We start from the raw sequence: 15,916 nt of genomic DNA on the forward strand, positions 1-15,916 counted from the left end.
TACTGTCTCTAGTGCCCGTGACCCTCAGTGACCAGGTCAGGACACTGAGGGCTACATTCAACAATCAGACTTGAAATGTTTCATGCAATAGGACACCAAGCACAGGTTGTTGGCTCTGTTTTTCATGCTGTAGGTTACAAATGTTTTCACAGATTTATCTGACTTGCAATCAGTAAATAAGCAAGTCCTAAAACCTTGATGTGGGAACTGTATTTCCCAGACAGAAATACATTCCCATACCACCTCCAAAGGCAATGCAAGTCTTCAATGTGTAATACAATAGTCCTACTCCTATAGCCTACTCAAATGGTCTCTGACATTACCTATATCCACTGAGTAAGAACTGCAACACGCACTTACCACTGCTTCTCAGTAGGACCCAAGAATGTACCAAACCCTCCGAGTTACTCAGTTAACACTGTCGCTTACTGTCTAAGGGCAATGCTTACACCTGTCAGCTCTAAAAGTGCAAGAGGTAGAGTATTTACATTTAAAAAACTTTGGTACTAGTTCCTATTTCAAGTTAATCTTCATTGACAAACAATATTTTTTATTTAGAAGTTCGGCTTTAGGATTCACATGAATTTCCTCTCAGTCTCTCCAAGACATGATCTTTTTCTTCCAAATCCGAATATAAGATGTGCCCTAAAAAAATCTCCTGGATGGTTTGAACACCAACATAAGGATTCTCCCAACTGAGGCAGAGAAAGAGGGGGCTGTATACCACATGAAAAAAAAAAAAAAAAGGATTCCTCCTGCATCATCAGTTCTCCTTAGAAACTTAGAGGAGACTGTTTTGTGTACACAACAACACTGTCTCTGTTACAGACTTCTTTAAAGTCTGAAGAAAGGGATGTTGCGAAAGGGAACGCCTACAGTAGCTCGTTTAGTTTGCCTTTAGGTCAACCCAGATGAAGGAGATAGGGCCCTCATAGCTCTCTTCACCACCTTCATCTCTCCCCTTCTGGGAAGGGTTTCATCAGTGTCACAGAGAAGATGTTCGAGGGATGCTGCATTCTTGAAGCATTAAAACTCTCTTATTTTGCTCCAGGCACAGCAGATCCACGTGGACCACAGAGAGGGTATTTGTGCCTATTTATAGCACCTCACAACTCTAACAGGTTGAAGACTGGATATGCAAATAAATGCATCTGAGGAACCAAAGAATATGGTTTTCTCAGTCACCAAAAATGCTCTGCTCTTTCTGATCTTCATTTATGTTCATCTTTCTGACTCCTAAAAGATATCTTGAATGGTGCTTGTATATATGAAACTGTTTCTAATGTAATTTAAAGAACAGTGAAGAGTTTACACTTCCCTGAACATGACCTGAAGGCTTCAGATGTATTCAGACAGGAAAGCACATACCTTTTTAAAGATAAATTATGTGACTACAGAATCAGATATAATTAATATAGCATGTCCTCATTCTCCAAGGGGGAAAAAAAGAGAGGGGTTCTCACCATGAAATACTAGCCACAGATTAGATAGAGTACAAAAGAAAAAGATTAAACTGTGGATTGTGGCTCTTGTTCAGATATGCATCTTTAGTGGAGTAAATTTCACCTAATAAGTCATTTTTGCTCCATCAAGCAACCAGTAATCTCTGGTAATGGTGTTCCAGGTTACCAACTGAGTTGAAATACATGGAAAATGCACGCAGCGTGCAGATCCTGGATACCTGTAGTTGTGACGCTGTTGACACAGCAGAGGCTCGGTGTACTCCTGCTGCAACCATGTTTCCTGTTTCTATAAACATGCTCTGTTTGAAAAGGGGCTACTATGGGCACACATGTGCAGTTTATAGCTAGTTCTGTGCCAACGTAAATCAAGCCCAAATGCCATCTCGGTGACATAATGTAAGACTTATGCTTAAGGGAGTCCACATACATAAGTGGGTTCCAAAGTAATTAATTTGAGGAGTCCACTTACATTTCAATCTCACAACCAGACAGACTGCCTCGTGGTTCCCTTGGCTTTTTAGCGTCAGGCTCCCCAGATTTCACTCTTCCATTTCCTTCACTTCCTCACCTTTCAGGGTCAGAGCTTAACACCGCAAAGGGAAATGAAACAGAGAAAAACAAAACAAAACAAGCTGCGAAGCAGATTAAAGCCATGTTTGACATTCAGAGGCACATGGTTCCTTTTTCAGCTACAGGTATGAAGTAGTAATACTTTTGTGTTCACAACCCACAGTATAAACATGTTTTTTCAAAAAAAATGAAGTTTTCTAAATGCATCCTCACTCCAAAAATGTCACGGCTTTTTAAATGTATTCTGGTTTATGTTCAAATCAGCTGAATTGCAAATTGCTTCTTTTTGCTTAGAAATGGTCTGGGAAGTAGACAGAAACCCTCTTACACTTCCCTCAACCCTTGGTGCTCTAAATGCACCATCTCTGAGGGGAAGGTGTTTGCAGAGCAAGCCACAGAAATATGTGCTTCTTCTTGTAGAGAGGATGGGTTGGCCCACTCTGCTCTGCCTGCCAAACGTCTTCTCCCGGGTGGCACCGAGGCAACTGCCATCAGACTGTGGCTCTTGCAGAGTTCCTGCTCTGACTGTGCCATTAAGCAACACCTCATACACTAGTCTGTACAGCAAAACTAACTTGCTAAAGTCAGGGTCCAATTCCTTCCCCAGGAAAATCGGGAAATTAACTCTTGCTACCTTCTGCAGAGGCTGGATCAAATGGAAGCAAGTGAAGAGACATGCAATTAGTCATGGGACAAAATGGCCCATCCAGATTCAAGAGGAGAGATGTTTTATGGGAGGTAATTAGCTTTTGCTTACCCAACTTATATATGCCGCCCTGAGTCAGTGGGCATGAGGCCATTTAGCAGTTCATGGGATCAACCTTTAACCAAGGGTTCCCATGTCTCTGCAGCAGAGAAAGCTGGAACTGTTTCACACAACCAACACAAAGGTTATTAGCTTGGTCCCACATTTCTCCCTATAATACCCTCAGCTTTCAGGACGAGGTCAGAGGGATTACAGCATATTTCTGCAGATCCTGGTCTATTCTTAAACTGCAGTGTTTCCATATATGTTTAACAATACTAGTGCAGAACCTGTTTCTATCAGACGGCTTCAGTCTTCATGCTTTTTAAAGAAGAGAGTTTTAATATGGACATTTCCAGTGAGATCTCCTCTGGTTCATTTTAAACGTTCAACCTCATTTTTGGAAGGGATTTCAGCTTTGTTTCTGATTTAGTCTGACAAATGTGCAGCAAGTGCCGGGGCTGCCTCAATACTTAATGCATATATTTCTATAGAGGTCATCATTCTAGCTTGATCGATACAAAATTAAGGAATATGAGAAGCCAGTAAGAGAGGTCAGATGTCATGGACATGGTGAGAAAGGCCCAGGAAAAGAACATGGAAGCTAGTAACAGTGTATAAGAAAGCATGGCATGACTAAAATTTACTGGTGAGTGTTTACATAGCTAAACTTTTACTAAACTACTAACCAGGCAGAAATTAAAGACTGTCACTTCCAAGTGGATTGTTGGATAACTTCTTTCTCATTCTGGGATCTAGAAAATCGAATTTCAGAAAATGATGCCATGGTTTTGAAAACCCTGATACAATTCGCTGAACACCAGTGGCTTTTTCGACAACAGCTTAAATAGACATACAACATTTCCATGATTGTGAAGACCTGAGGGAGGAACCAGATTTTTCTTTCTTCTGGTTACACCTGGAATTCTCCTGTGTTTGCCTTGTGTCTGAAGAGATGTAAACGGAGGGGAAAAAATATGTCTAAAGGAGTTATTCAACAAAATTAAAAAGTGCATGTCTACATTCATATGGAAACAAAGAAAATATGCAGAGTTAAGTTTCTTATAAGAATCTCCTTTATTTTAGAGGATAAAATGTAATGATTATACGATTTTAATGATTATGTAAAGATAATGGAGTAGAATAACTAACTAAAGCCATTAAACAAGACTAAACTTCCCAGATGCAACTTAATTTAATTCATGCTCACATATGACCCTCTTCCTCGTGTCAGAAGACAATTCAGTCTTCAGAAAAGTCAAAATAAATGTTCAAAAAGTCAAAATAAAAGGGTAGACTGTAGCTCAGAGGTGAAACAAAAGAAGCTTTTGAACAAGTCATCCCAAATTTAGAACGAAATTCTTTGGCTGCTGCAAGGCAAATGGACAATTCTTCCAACCCAGAAACAAAAGGGTCCTGAAAGAAAATGCACTTGCAGTAATCAGCCACATTTAACACAGTAACAAATGAGATGAGAGTGGAGGAGTTAAAATGAATGTGCAAGTAGGAAAGAAATGCAGCGTAGACTTGAGGCTTGTCTACATTTTTTGGGTTTAGGAAAATAAATGTCTTCCGTCACATCCTGTCTCCTGCTTTCATGATCGTTTTGCAATTTCCAAATTTTCACCAGCTAAAAAGAGAACACTCTACTTTGCACGTGATGGCAGGATACCCTATATTGTTGAGATGATATCCTATGCCAGGCTAGAGTGCTCTCTGATCCTTCTTCTATCTGTGGTTGTAAACACTAACAAAAAGTTAACAAAAGAGTAAAAGGAAGTTTGCAACAGGCAGCTATGGGCAAATCTGCCCACAAGAAGTTTCTTTTTTCTCCCTAAAAGTCAAAGCCTGATTTGCACCCTGAAGTAATTCCTGTGCATTACACAACTCTTAATTATTTTCAATCCTTGCTGTAAGTGTCATAAACTGGATAAATGCACCTTCTCAGGGTTCTCCTGAATTCTTCCTGGTGATATTTTGTGGCAATTAATTTGGTTTAAGATCTGGATACCTTCAAAGATGCCTTAAACAACAGCACATTCTGGCCTCACCTCAAAGCTCCTGAAATTCATACGCGTTAAGTCCAAACAAGCCGCTCTGAAAATCCAGACAGGTGCCCACAGGAGGGGGAAAAACGCCAGACTTTTCCCCTGCTCTGCTAGCTGGCTGGTAAGCATGTGGCCCAGCTCCCTGCCCACCAGCTCCTGCCACAGATGCGGGCAGAGGAGGTTTGAATCGATGTGGGCAGAGGAGGTTTGAATCCAGGCAGTTACTCTTCCTAATCCTGCTCCAGGGAGCTTCACCCACCAGACACCGATCCTGGGTGATGTGCTGTGGAAGCCCACCTCCGGGCTGCCCCTGGGAACCAGCTTCTGGCTGCACAGGGGTCCTTCAGCAAAGAGTGAGGGATGCAGAAAGTGTGAACAGAGGCAGCAGAGACGCTCTCTGCAGCTTCCACTACTCCCAGAAGATGTGCTCTTGGGAAGAAGGGGCACGGAAACTGAATTAGTAATTTTTAAAGTTGAGGGAAGAGGTGGAACAAGTCTTAAGAGAATGTGGGTAAGAAATCCACAGAACTGCTGATATGGATCCTTAGGTCAGTATAAACAGCAAAGGATCATGCAATAAGCCAGGAGTGAAATCGTGGCTTGAGCAATGATTTTGTGCCACCAATAAAATCCTGTGGGGAGTAGTCATTGAAAGGGTAGGCTTAGCCCAGGTTTTTCATACTAAGGAGCACAGGCAGCTAAAAAGCTGAGGGGAAGTGATTTATGAGGACAGAGCTAAATGCTTATTGCAAGGTTAAACAACAAGTAAGGGCAGACATAACAGCCTGCAAATACCCATAGGAGTAAACGTCAAGTAGAGTGAGGAATTTTGAAGGGCAAGATAAATTTCCTAAGACTGAGGCTCAGTGGCTTGTGATACACTTGCCCATACAGCTGAAGTTTTGTCAGTCATGACTAGCCTGGGCAAAGCAGGAGCAAAGGAAAGGCAAGAACAATTCTGTGCTGTGGACAGGTGAGAGAGATTATTCCAATCTCTCCTGTTCAGATGAGCTTCACCTCTCCATCACTGGGAGAAGCTAGCTGCAATGTCCACCAAGGTATAGAGGAGTTGGAGACAGCATTCTAGAGACATATTGAACCTGCTTTTCCCGTTAGGATTTTTGTGATAGCAGCTATTACTAACCTTATTTCATCAAGACTGTTTCAGGTTGATCGTATAAATGAAGAAGTCATACAGCTGCTGTTGCAAAGAAGTAAGCACACAAAATCACTCACAGCTAGAAAGACTATCCACCATGGCAGTTTCACTACAGTTAACATCAAATTTATCCTGTACAGAGGATGAGTGTTAAAACTGCACCCTATCTCATGCCCCTTAAGCCCGTGAAATAGCTCTTGAACAGACTTGAACTTTGTTCTGTGCTGAGCACCTGCATGAGAGGTGAGATCCAGCCCAAGGTCGTGTTTGAGGGAGGTAAAGATTTCAGCAGGAGGCCTGGGGGATGTGCTTGATGGGAAAAGAGCTGCTGGGGCTACACTGAGGAGGAATGCAAGGGGAAGGGAAGGAATGTAAGGTAAAAAGCAACCAAACAAAAAGGACCTTTGAATTTTGTTTCACAGCATGACCATGTCATCGCAACTGTGGCAGGGTCTGCAACAAGAGGTTACAACTAGCAAGGTAGAAAGGGGGAATGGGATTGTCTGTGAATCCCTCAGATTGCAAAATTATTGCCTAATTAAAGGAAAAATACAGGTAAAGCGAAGAAAAGAGCTCCTATATACTCTTGAATTGTGGTAGGGGAGAAGGGAAAGGAAAACTAAACCAAAGCAAATGCACAGCCACAGGAAACAAGTGTAACCTTAAGATACCTTCTATCTCCCTCTTTTCTGGCAGATGTCTCGTTCCCAGCCCCTGTGGATTGGTTTGGGCACTAAGGAAGATAAAGCAGTTTCCTTACTTCTTCCTGCCCTGACTGAGACACTGGATCACTAATGCAGAGCGTTGCTTAACTCAGGGGTGGCAGGAACCTAATTCTCACTTAGCCCTGATGCCTGAAAAACAATCCCAACGTTGGCATCCAGTGACAAGAAAGAGACTAACTGTTCTTAGCCCCTGCATGGGGAAGAATTCCCTGAAAACACCCCAAACGCTATATGCAAGACTTTACATTTTTATCAGAATGCAAAAGCGAAAAGTGGGGAAAAGAACTAAAATTAAAAAGAGGAGCCATACACGACTCCTGTGGTGAGGACGGCACTGAGAAAAACCCAGAAAAGCTTGGGAAGGATTTGTTTAGGTGGAGCATCATTAGGTGGGTCAGTTGATGGCTATGTGGTTTCAACACATTCACAAAACAAAACACATTGCTAAAGTGTCATAAAGAGAATAGATGGATTTCAGAACTACCTAAAAACAAACTGCAGTTTGTCTTCCATTTTAAGGCTAGGAAATTGCTGACCGTCCTAAAGGAAACTCCACTCAATGTCACGACAACGTTTCAAAGCATTTTGGAGATTTAGGAGCTGATTAAGGAGAAATTCAGGTACAAAAAAACAAAGAAGCTGAGGAACTCCTGTTGTGAAAGGTTTACAAGTGGCAGGAAAAAAGTATCAAGGAAGAAAGGCCTTGTAATTACATCCTTAACTTGAGATTCAGGTTCTTCTTCTCACCTTAGCTTAATGCCTAAAACACATTCACAAGGAGAGGTGCCTTATATATTTGTAAACACTATGTTGCTTAAAGGTACACGATCCAATACACAGTTTCATAACCTATGGCATGCTGGCAGGAGGCTACAGTGGGAACAGACTGACTGCAGTAGTGCCATTCCTGTGGTAAACATATCTAAGAAAATTCAGGTAGTGTCGTGGTATGCAAAATTGTGCCAGGGAGAGATTTTTGAGTCTACTGTGTTGAGGAAGGAAAGTGTTTTTCACCTTCTAGACTTGTTCAGGGATTTTTCTCCTCAAGTTTTCTTAGCAAAAATTTTAGAAAAATCTTGAGCAGGAGACTAAAACCTTTACCTGAACAGAGCCACTACAGACTGTAAACTTGTATTCTCCCAAAGAAGCATTTTCTGCCATACAATAGCTTCCAATGAGCGAAACACCTTCTGCTCTTTACTTTAGTTTCACTCGTTTTGTGGTGTGTCACAACACATCGCACTAAAAACTGAGGTGGGACACCAAAAGAAGAAAACAATCCTTACTGTGAATCTTTACTTTTGTCTGGAATCCTTTTCTGGATGTTTATGGCATCCCATAAAGTTGTTGAAACATGCCTGCTGTATTTTTAATTGTCATTTTAAATGCCAAAACCCAGAAGTCTTGCTTATATTGTATGCGAACACAGTGTCTGCTTATGTTCAAACCCTCAGGCACTTTAAATAACTCTGCTGTACACAGAGAACGTTGTTCATTTTGTTTTTACAATTTTTGCCTGTGTAGAAGGAGCTCTAATGTCTTGAGAACATAAATGTATGTTCATAACCGAGGAGCAAGATCACAGCTGGAATATACCTGAGCCTTGGATCATATTTCAGCAGTGGCATGAAGCGAAAAAGCAGCTTATTTCTCTCTTTAATTTACAAGAGCTACAACTGGAACAGCACATAGTAGACTTACTGACGTAACGCACAGGTGAGTGCGTGTTACAGGTCCACCTCTGTGCCTGATCCACAGGGAATTTCAGACTGTTTCAGCCAGACTTAAGAGCTGTTACCACTGTAGCCCAAGAGGAACCCGGTCCGAACTCTGGTGTGTTAGTAAAGGTGGCAGCTGCCATAACAGAATTCTGTGTAGGCTACAAACTTGGGGCATAAAATGGGGGTCTTTTTACTGATTGCAGTGAGTTTCGTACCAAGCCTCCGCTGTTCTGTCTTAAAGAACAAACCATTACAGAGAATTCATAAGCAAATTTGCTTTTTTCTGTCAAGGATTAAACAGCAGCAGATTGTCATTTCCTTTAAATGCATCTATTATTCATCACTATTCAATAAATTTTGTTAAGGGCTTAAAAACAACAGCATATATATCTTTATACTCAGTTCCAATCTGCTCCCTCCATGTGTTCTGAAACTCATATTTTATGTTTAGATGTGATTGACCATGGAAGTCACAGGGTAATGTGTGTTCCCTGAGTAAAGACATGCACAAGTATCTGGCCAACGTTCATTTTTCATGTTAGTTTGTTGTAAATAATCTTACATGCAATTTTGGCCGTTCCTTTCTGTAGGAATCTCTGCAAGTAGGTTAACATACCGTGGCTCACAGAAAGCTGACACACAGTATTTATGAACAGAAAGGAAGTAAATTAATTTCAGGGTTCGATCCAACATTGGAGAAAGGCTTTTTGCAGTATTTATTTACCCAGCAATAAGAAGGTACAGTCCCTCTCTAGTCCAGCCATATTACCAGACAAGGAAAATTCTGCTGAGTTAGGACTACAGACAAGGGGTTAAAGAACTAAATGTTTGGTTTCTCAGTGTGCATCCCATACAGCCAGCCCTGTAATAGCTGTCATTATTTGTAACATGCGCAGTAGAGAAATAGGTGGAGGAATGAAGCCATGCATGTAAGGTAACACCCTTTTTTTTAAGCAACCACCATTTTTTCAATGACATGTACAAGGGTCATTTGGGGTTTTCCTTCCCTTGAAGTCTGGGTTTCCTGAGAGGAAGGAGAGCTGAAATACAGGAACAAGAAGCTGCACACCATTTCCAGCAGTGCAGTAGACCTTCATTGACATGATTTAGGAACCACATCTGAATCTCCAAACTTCCTGATGTTCTCCCTTTGAAAGGAGGGAAGAGGGGGAAGGCCTTGCAAACACAGCCAAACTGCTCCCATGCCCTTAAATCTACCATTAAAAGTAGGTTGCAATACAAGTGGGAAATACAAGGAAATGTTTCAACTAATAAAATGCACTGGACTAGCACCAAAAACTTCTGCTTTAAAAGCTGTTTATAATAAACAACAATTACTTACAGTATCCTTGCAAGATCATGAGAGGACTCAAAGATCGAAGAGTATCTGGTTCATCTGGTTGAGACCTGGAAAACAGAGGGTCACGTATCAGCAAACAGCATCAGCAATCAACGTAATTTTTATGAGGGCTGTTGGAACAGGAGGAAATGTTCAAACCGAGACTGCTGGGCCACGCTGTGACCTAATCCTGGACAGAGAGAAGATCTGCCGTTCACTATATCACCATTCATAAAAGAGGAAAAATCTCAGCTCACTAGAAGAACATCAGTTTGTCTGGGTTGTACTGCAGATCTTTTAAGCCTCTGTAAGGGTTAATGGGACCCTAGAGATAATAAATACATTATGCAGCTGTGTAGGTGCTGGGAAGATGAATATAGGTTGATTTTTACAAACTTAACCTATGCAGAGTGAGTCATAATTTGAACCTTGCGTCATTCAATAAATGGGTCTTTTGAAAGTCAACCCACTGTGAATGGGCTGCTTGCTCTCAAAAAGCAAGAACCCTGCTCTCCTGCCCACAGGCTGCCTAGTTGTAGGATCAAAAAAGCTCTTCTCCCTAGGTTACAATGGGATGGCAATAATAGGAGCCAAACAAACAACTACATGCTTGTGGGTTTGCTGCATCTCTCTTAAAAGGTCAAAAGGTTTTGACTGAAACAACTGTTTTTATTTCATGAAAGATTTCATTCTTAATCACAAATGTGTGCTCATCTCATTGCTACTTCTGCTGTGCCTTGTAACATTGTTTCTTTATTCAATTATGCCTCACATCAACTTTTTAATTAATACCTTCATTAGGAAAACCTTGAAAGTTTAGATAAATAACATTTGCTTTTGTGCATTACAAATGTAAGCTCCTGTGTGAAGGAAATTTTTCTATTTTGTAGTCACCCAGGGGAAAGAAAAGCAAGTAGAGAGGAGGTCTACATGTTCACAGGGATCTCAGCACTGAGGAGACAGAATAATAATCTTTTGTTGAATACGAAAATAACGAAAAACAAAGTAAACAATAGTCTTTTGTTCTGAACAAGAAAGGCAGGGCTTTAATAGTCTTTAAACGAGATAGAAAATTTCCATCCAAATGGAACCATGGAGTAGGTAGACACATTACAACGTTTTGGAGTTCAGTGATTAAATTTAATACTGTGCCAAACAGTGATTAGTTGATGAAGGGCATTCATAAACAGAATGGAAACAAGGGAAGTGTGGCTCCAGTATAGCATTGGGCCTCCAGTGCAGTTTGGTGTTCAGCTTTCTACTTTAATAACAGGGTTGAATGAAAAAAAGTTTAATTTGATTTATTTCCCTAAGGAAACTCAGTGCAACTGTAAACACAGGCTGACTGGTACACATTGCTAAAACTTCAGCATTCAGGGTCAGATCCTAGAAAAGGGCTTGGGTACCAACTGAAGCACAGAAACGTATCCTTTTCTTCAGCATTTTTCCAGCTCACTAACTCAGTCCCCCTTGCTCAGAGTACTGGTACATGTGAATCCCATTACTACACACTGAATTCTCCCAACACACTGTGCAGGCAAAGTAGCATCCTAATTAATGCTTCTGAAGCCCAGACTCAGAGCGGAGTCCTTTATGGATCTTTGCCTTAGTGCATTAAAATTCCCTGTTGAGCCCAATGCAACATGTTGTTCTTAACACCATACATATGTGACTAATGATCCAGGAGACTAGGAGCATAAATCCTTTTTAACTTGTCTGTGGTCTCTCCTAAGCCTACCCAACCCAGGCAGCAAGCGTGTGGTGCACGGAGAAGTCAGCAGCAATACATGAGCCCTGTGCATATAGGTAGATCAGGTTGGCTTCAGTGACTAGTCAGTGCTTTTGCAGAGGACGAGATCGTCCCCTGGTTTTATCAAACAAAGATTACACCCTGAACTCTGAGCTTTGAAGGAAATAAAATTTTCACTTCAGTTTCTCCTAAATGAACTGCTCTGACCCATCCCAGTATCTTTAGTATCAGTATCTTTAGTCTCACATAAGACTCACGTAAGCCTCACAAAATACAAGCAAAATTACAATGAGATATATGTGCAGTAGAAGACGTGACAATTCTTTTCTTCCTTCTTTTCTAGCATCACCTACTCCTCCAGTCTAAGCAAAGGCCGTCATCATTTTAATTTGAAAAGAAGCCCTCATACTTTAAAATCTATTTTGGACCAGATCTGTTCTTAGTTGCATTAGTATAAATCTGCTGTCTTCTCATGGACTTTCTCCAACTATATTCTGGTGTAAGCAAGATCAGAATCTTATTTTGGTGACAAATGGCTGGGTTATGTTAAAGGTCAACACTGGTGCAGGCCACCGATTTTGGTGAAATCCCATCTATTTATGGGGAAAATAATTGACATTTAAAAATTATTATAATAGCCGCATGACTTTTTAAAAAAATTGTTAACTTGGAGATAATGTTTCAAGCACTTTGCTTAAAATTTTAAATTCATCCATTAATTAACAATAATGAATCACCAAGCATGTTATGGGTGCTAAGTTAGCTGCAGATTTCATAACAAGAAACTGAAACAAAAAAGTTGAGGGAAAACTGTCTTGGAGTCTCCAACACTTCAAATGAATGGTTTTGTAAAGCTCCTATCAGAACCCTCTGACACAGACAACTTCCCTGACTGCCGGAGGGCCTGGGAGCTGTTCTCATCAGTGGGAGAAACAAGTGATTTGTACCTTAGAAAAATTTCAGACTTATTTTATGTATGATTTGTATTGCAGGTGGTGGTAAGAGGTAAATCCTAAAGGCTTTCTCCACAATGATTAAATGCCAAGAAGTGGAGCAGTTAACTGAAACAGCAGCAGCTTCTAGTGTCTTCACAATGACAGTCTTAACTCAAAAGGAACAGTATTTTATATTCTGTGAAGCTGAGCTAGACCGTTTTGGCAAAGAGTCTGTCTGCCTACCAAGGGTGGGGTAGGTATTTACTATCTATATAATGACTTCCTACTGCAAATGGGTCAGGTAATTCAAATAACTAGCCAAAACTGCCTTTGGTCGAGTCTGGTGGAAGTCTAGCCTGTAAGTAAATACGTCCCTCTGCTACAGAGTGCACATCCTCCGTCATGTGATGTCTCAGCCATTTCCTGGTACCGCCACTCCAACAAATACTTCACTTTATCTCCCTCCGATTGTAACATCGGCAGTTTCACCACCGAAGTTGCTGTTGCTGCACTTTCTGGTGTCAATGGCCTGCTGTGAACTGAAAAAATACCTATTTAAAAAAACAGTCGAGCACTTGAATGATACCAGAGGCTCCTTCTTTCTCTGCCTTTGTTGTAGCACACCAGGCAATCATCCAGTTTGTCCGTTCTGCTTTTCCATCTCCAAACCAAATGTTTCAGAATCCAGCCTGCACAAATAATCAGGTTTTAAACAAAAACTGCAGCCGAAGATCAGCTTGCTGCACGTGATCAGTGTACTGCATGGCTTTCCCTCAACCTGAGCCTGGGTGCTTTGCATTCAAACACGTGGATTGTGTCCATTCTGGCATTTGGAGTGGGGTAAAAGGTATTGTGTGTGTGTGATGGGGTGGTAAATCCCAAACTCGGCAAGATTTCAGAGGTGCTGTCTTGCACAGTGGTTAAGAAATAACTCATTTCTGGTTGAAAAGTTAAAAGAAAGGTATGAAGTAACTTGAATGCTAAGAAATAACTACCAGCTCCTAGGCAGTTCCTGCAGGCGCTATGGATGGAGCAGGCTGCCCTGTCTGGTGGCAAATCTCAATTATGCACAAAGCAGCATCCCGCAACAGCCCCTGAGAGAGCTACTGGGAAAGGAGGCAGAGGTTACTGGGAAGATCTTGCAAGTATTCAGAAGGCAGCTGTTTGCCAAAAGCATAGTGGTATGGCTTTCTTCACCGTAAACATTTTGGGCCACGCTGTTCATACTGCGCCAGTTCACTGAATGTCTACCAATGAAAGTGAGAGGAAATTTTGACAAGCTCTGCAGAGAGTAACAAATCTTGCTAAGAAAGTCAAAGTTATTCCGGCAGACTACAGTTAGTTGAACCACAAAAAAAGAGGTCCTGAGGAGCAAGGAGACCCTACAGATACAAGTCAGCACGAAGTGTCCCCATGTTTCATAACTCAGTACTTTACTGGAAACCAAGTCAGCAAAACAAAATGATGTTCACAGATTCTAGTGGGCTCTGGATTAGACTGAGGTCTTCTGGGGAAGAGCTTCAGAGAGTAGCTCTTTTAAAACAAAATTTCTGAAAATTAACAAGTTATTTCATAGATGAACTATGTCATCATGAAAAGTTTTTGCTCATCTATCTTTCAAAACAAGCACACTTCTGTAAAGAACAAATGAATGTCAATATTATTCCTAAATGTATTTGAAAATTAATACTGTAACCACGTGTCACTTAAAAGCACTCTGTTTTGATCTTCACAAGGTTATCCCAGTTGCTTTGCCCCATAAAATTAACCACAAACACAATAGTGGATGAGTCAGAACACAAAGCTGACTCTAAGAGAAGGGATAAATGCCTCTGGAGAGCACAGCAAAGCAGGAGGCATGAACCAAAGTTAAGGGTGCAACAGTGTGCGCCAACAGTTGAACAAACAGCGACTGGGATAAAGGGAAAACGCTTTTCTGTAAAAATTCTCATTTATTTCAAGCTGCTCCACCTATCACCAAGGCAAACAACTCTGGCAGGGCCTGGAACACCTGACCTGATGGACCAAAGTCTGAAATGGAAAGACGTGAGCTACAAGATGCAAGCTCTGAGCAGGAAGGTGGCCGACGGGCTCTGGCACTTTTGCACAGCAGCTTTGGAAAGAGTTTCCAAGGGGCTTACACAAAAAGTCCTTTCACAAGGCCTCCATAAAATACACCTGAAGAAAGACCGTTAGGAGGAGACTTGGTTTAGCTCTGTTCTCTTCTGTTTAGCTCTGTTCTCTTCTGTTTAGCTCAGGTGTTGTTTTTTCACACACAGAAACACATGTACAGACTTAGTACACCATACAATGCCTCACTAAAGTCATCAAGTGGTGGTTATAACTTCATCCAAGATCAACAAGGTCTTTTTCCACAAGCAATCCTTTGTGTTTGGGAAGCCTTTGCCCTGAATTTTACTGTCTCCCAATCAACTAACAGGTGCTCTGCAGTCAAACACGAGCTATTTAAGGGCAACCTGCATAACAACTTCCCAGGCTGGCAAGCAATCTTGAATAGTAGTTAGGTACTGGAATGGCTAAGTTTTATTCAGAAACACTCCCAACAGGAAAAGAAAGAAGAGGGAAAATGATATCTTTCTTGGTTTCCATTTAGTCTTCTCTTTCATATGTTGGCATAATAACTCTCAGAGAAGAGAACGAGGCTCCCAAAACCAGACACTGTGGTAATCTGACATTATACAGTGGTTGTTCTTAAAAACTTTCCAGTTTAGTTTTGGTCAACAACATAATGTGCTGATTGTATATGTGATATTTTCTCCACTTTCACAGGGCACAGATAGCCATATGCTGCTAATACTGAAAGCATGTTATTTTGGGCAATTTAAGTTATACTTTTTTCCCTGGAGAAAGCATTTTGGTATAGGACAAAAAAGTGAAAAAGCTCTCTCAGCTAGATGCCAGATGTGTCATTTTGCATTGTAAAGCCACACCAGGATTTTATAAGCCATGCAACTCCTCATTTGGGTACCATTCCCGTATCAGATTTTTAAAGTGTGTCTTAGGATCAATGCATTGTATGGCATAAAATGTGATGTTTCTCATATAAAAGTCCCCGCTAAGAGCATTGTATATACGCTGCCTTATGTCCCCAGATGGGTAGCACCATATCATTGGTTTCTTTGGTCTAACATCACCTAGGAAGGGCTTCTGGATTCTTATAAATTCATGTGATCCAGAAGAGACTGCTGCTGTGCTCCACTACTGAAGGTCTAAAAAAAGACATCTGCCAAATTCAGAGGATGTGGGAAAGGTGTCGGTGCCTTGAAGTTCATTCAGATGAGGAAACCAAAAGAGTATCAAACAAAGACAAAAAAATGCCTCAAAGTCTGATGTGTGCCTCCAGTAACATGTTGAATTGCAAGGAGCAACTTGGGGCTGTCACTTAGTCTATACAAGAGTAGGCAATAGCTCCCATCACAACCTCATCAGTTCCTCCACTC

At 41.2% G+C, this 15,916-nt stretch overlaps 1 protein-coding gene across 3 annotated transcripts in view; it reads right to left on the minus strand.

Moving 5' to 3' along the window:
• FGGY (FGGY carbohydrate kinase domain containing) overlaps nucleotides 1-15,916 on the minus strand; it is a 291,445-nt gene that overhangs the window by 228,697 nt on the left and 46,832 nt on the right. For all 3 annotated transcript variants that reach the window (XM_026853492.1, XM_026853491.1, XM_026853490.1), the window contains exon 3: nucleotides 9,774-9,838. The gene's annotated coding sequence lies outside the window, so the exon portion shown is untranslated. The remainder of the gene's footprint in view (nucleotides 1-9,773; nucleotides 9,839-15,916) is intronic.

Source organism: Athene cunicularia (assembly GCF_003259725.1).
Source record: "Athene cunicularia isolate RWA chromosome 8 unlocalized genomic scaffold, athCun1 chr8_part1, whole genome shotgun sequence".
Classification (NCBI taxonomy): domain Eukaryota; kingdom Metazoa; phylum Chordata; class Aves; order Strigiformes; family Strigidae; genus Athene; species Athene cunicularia.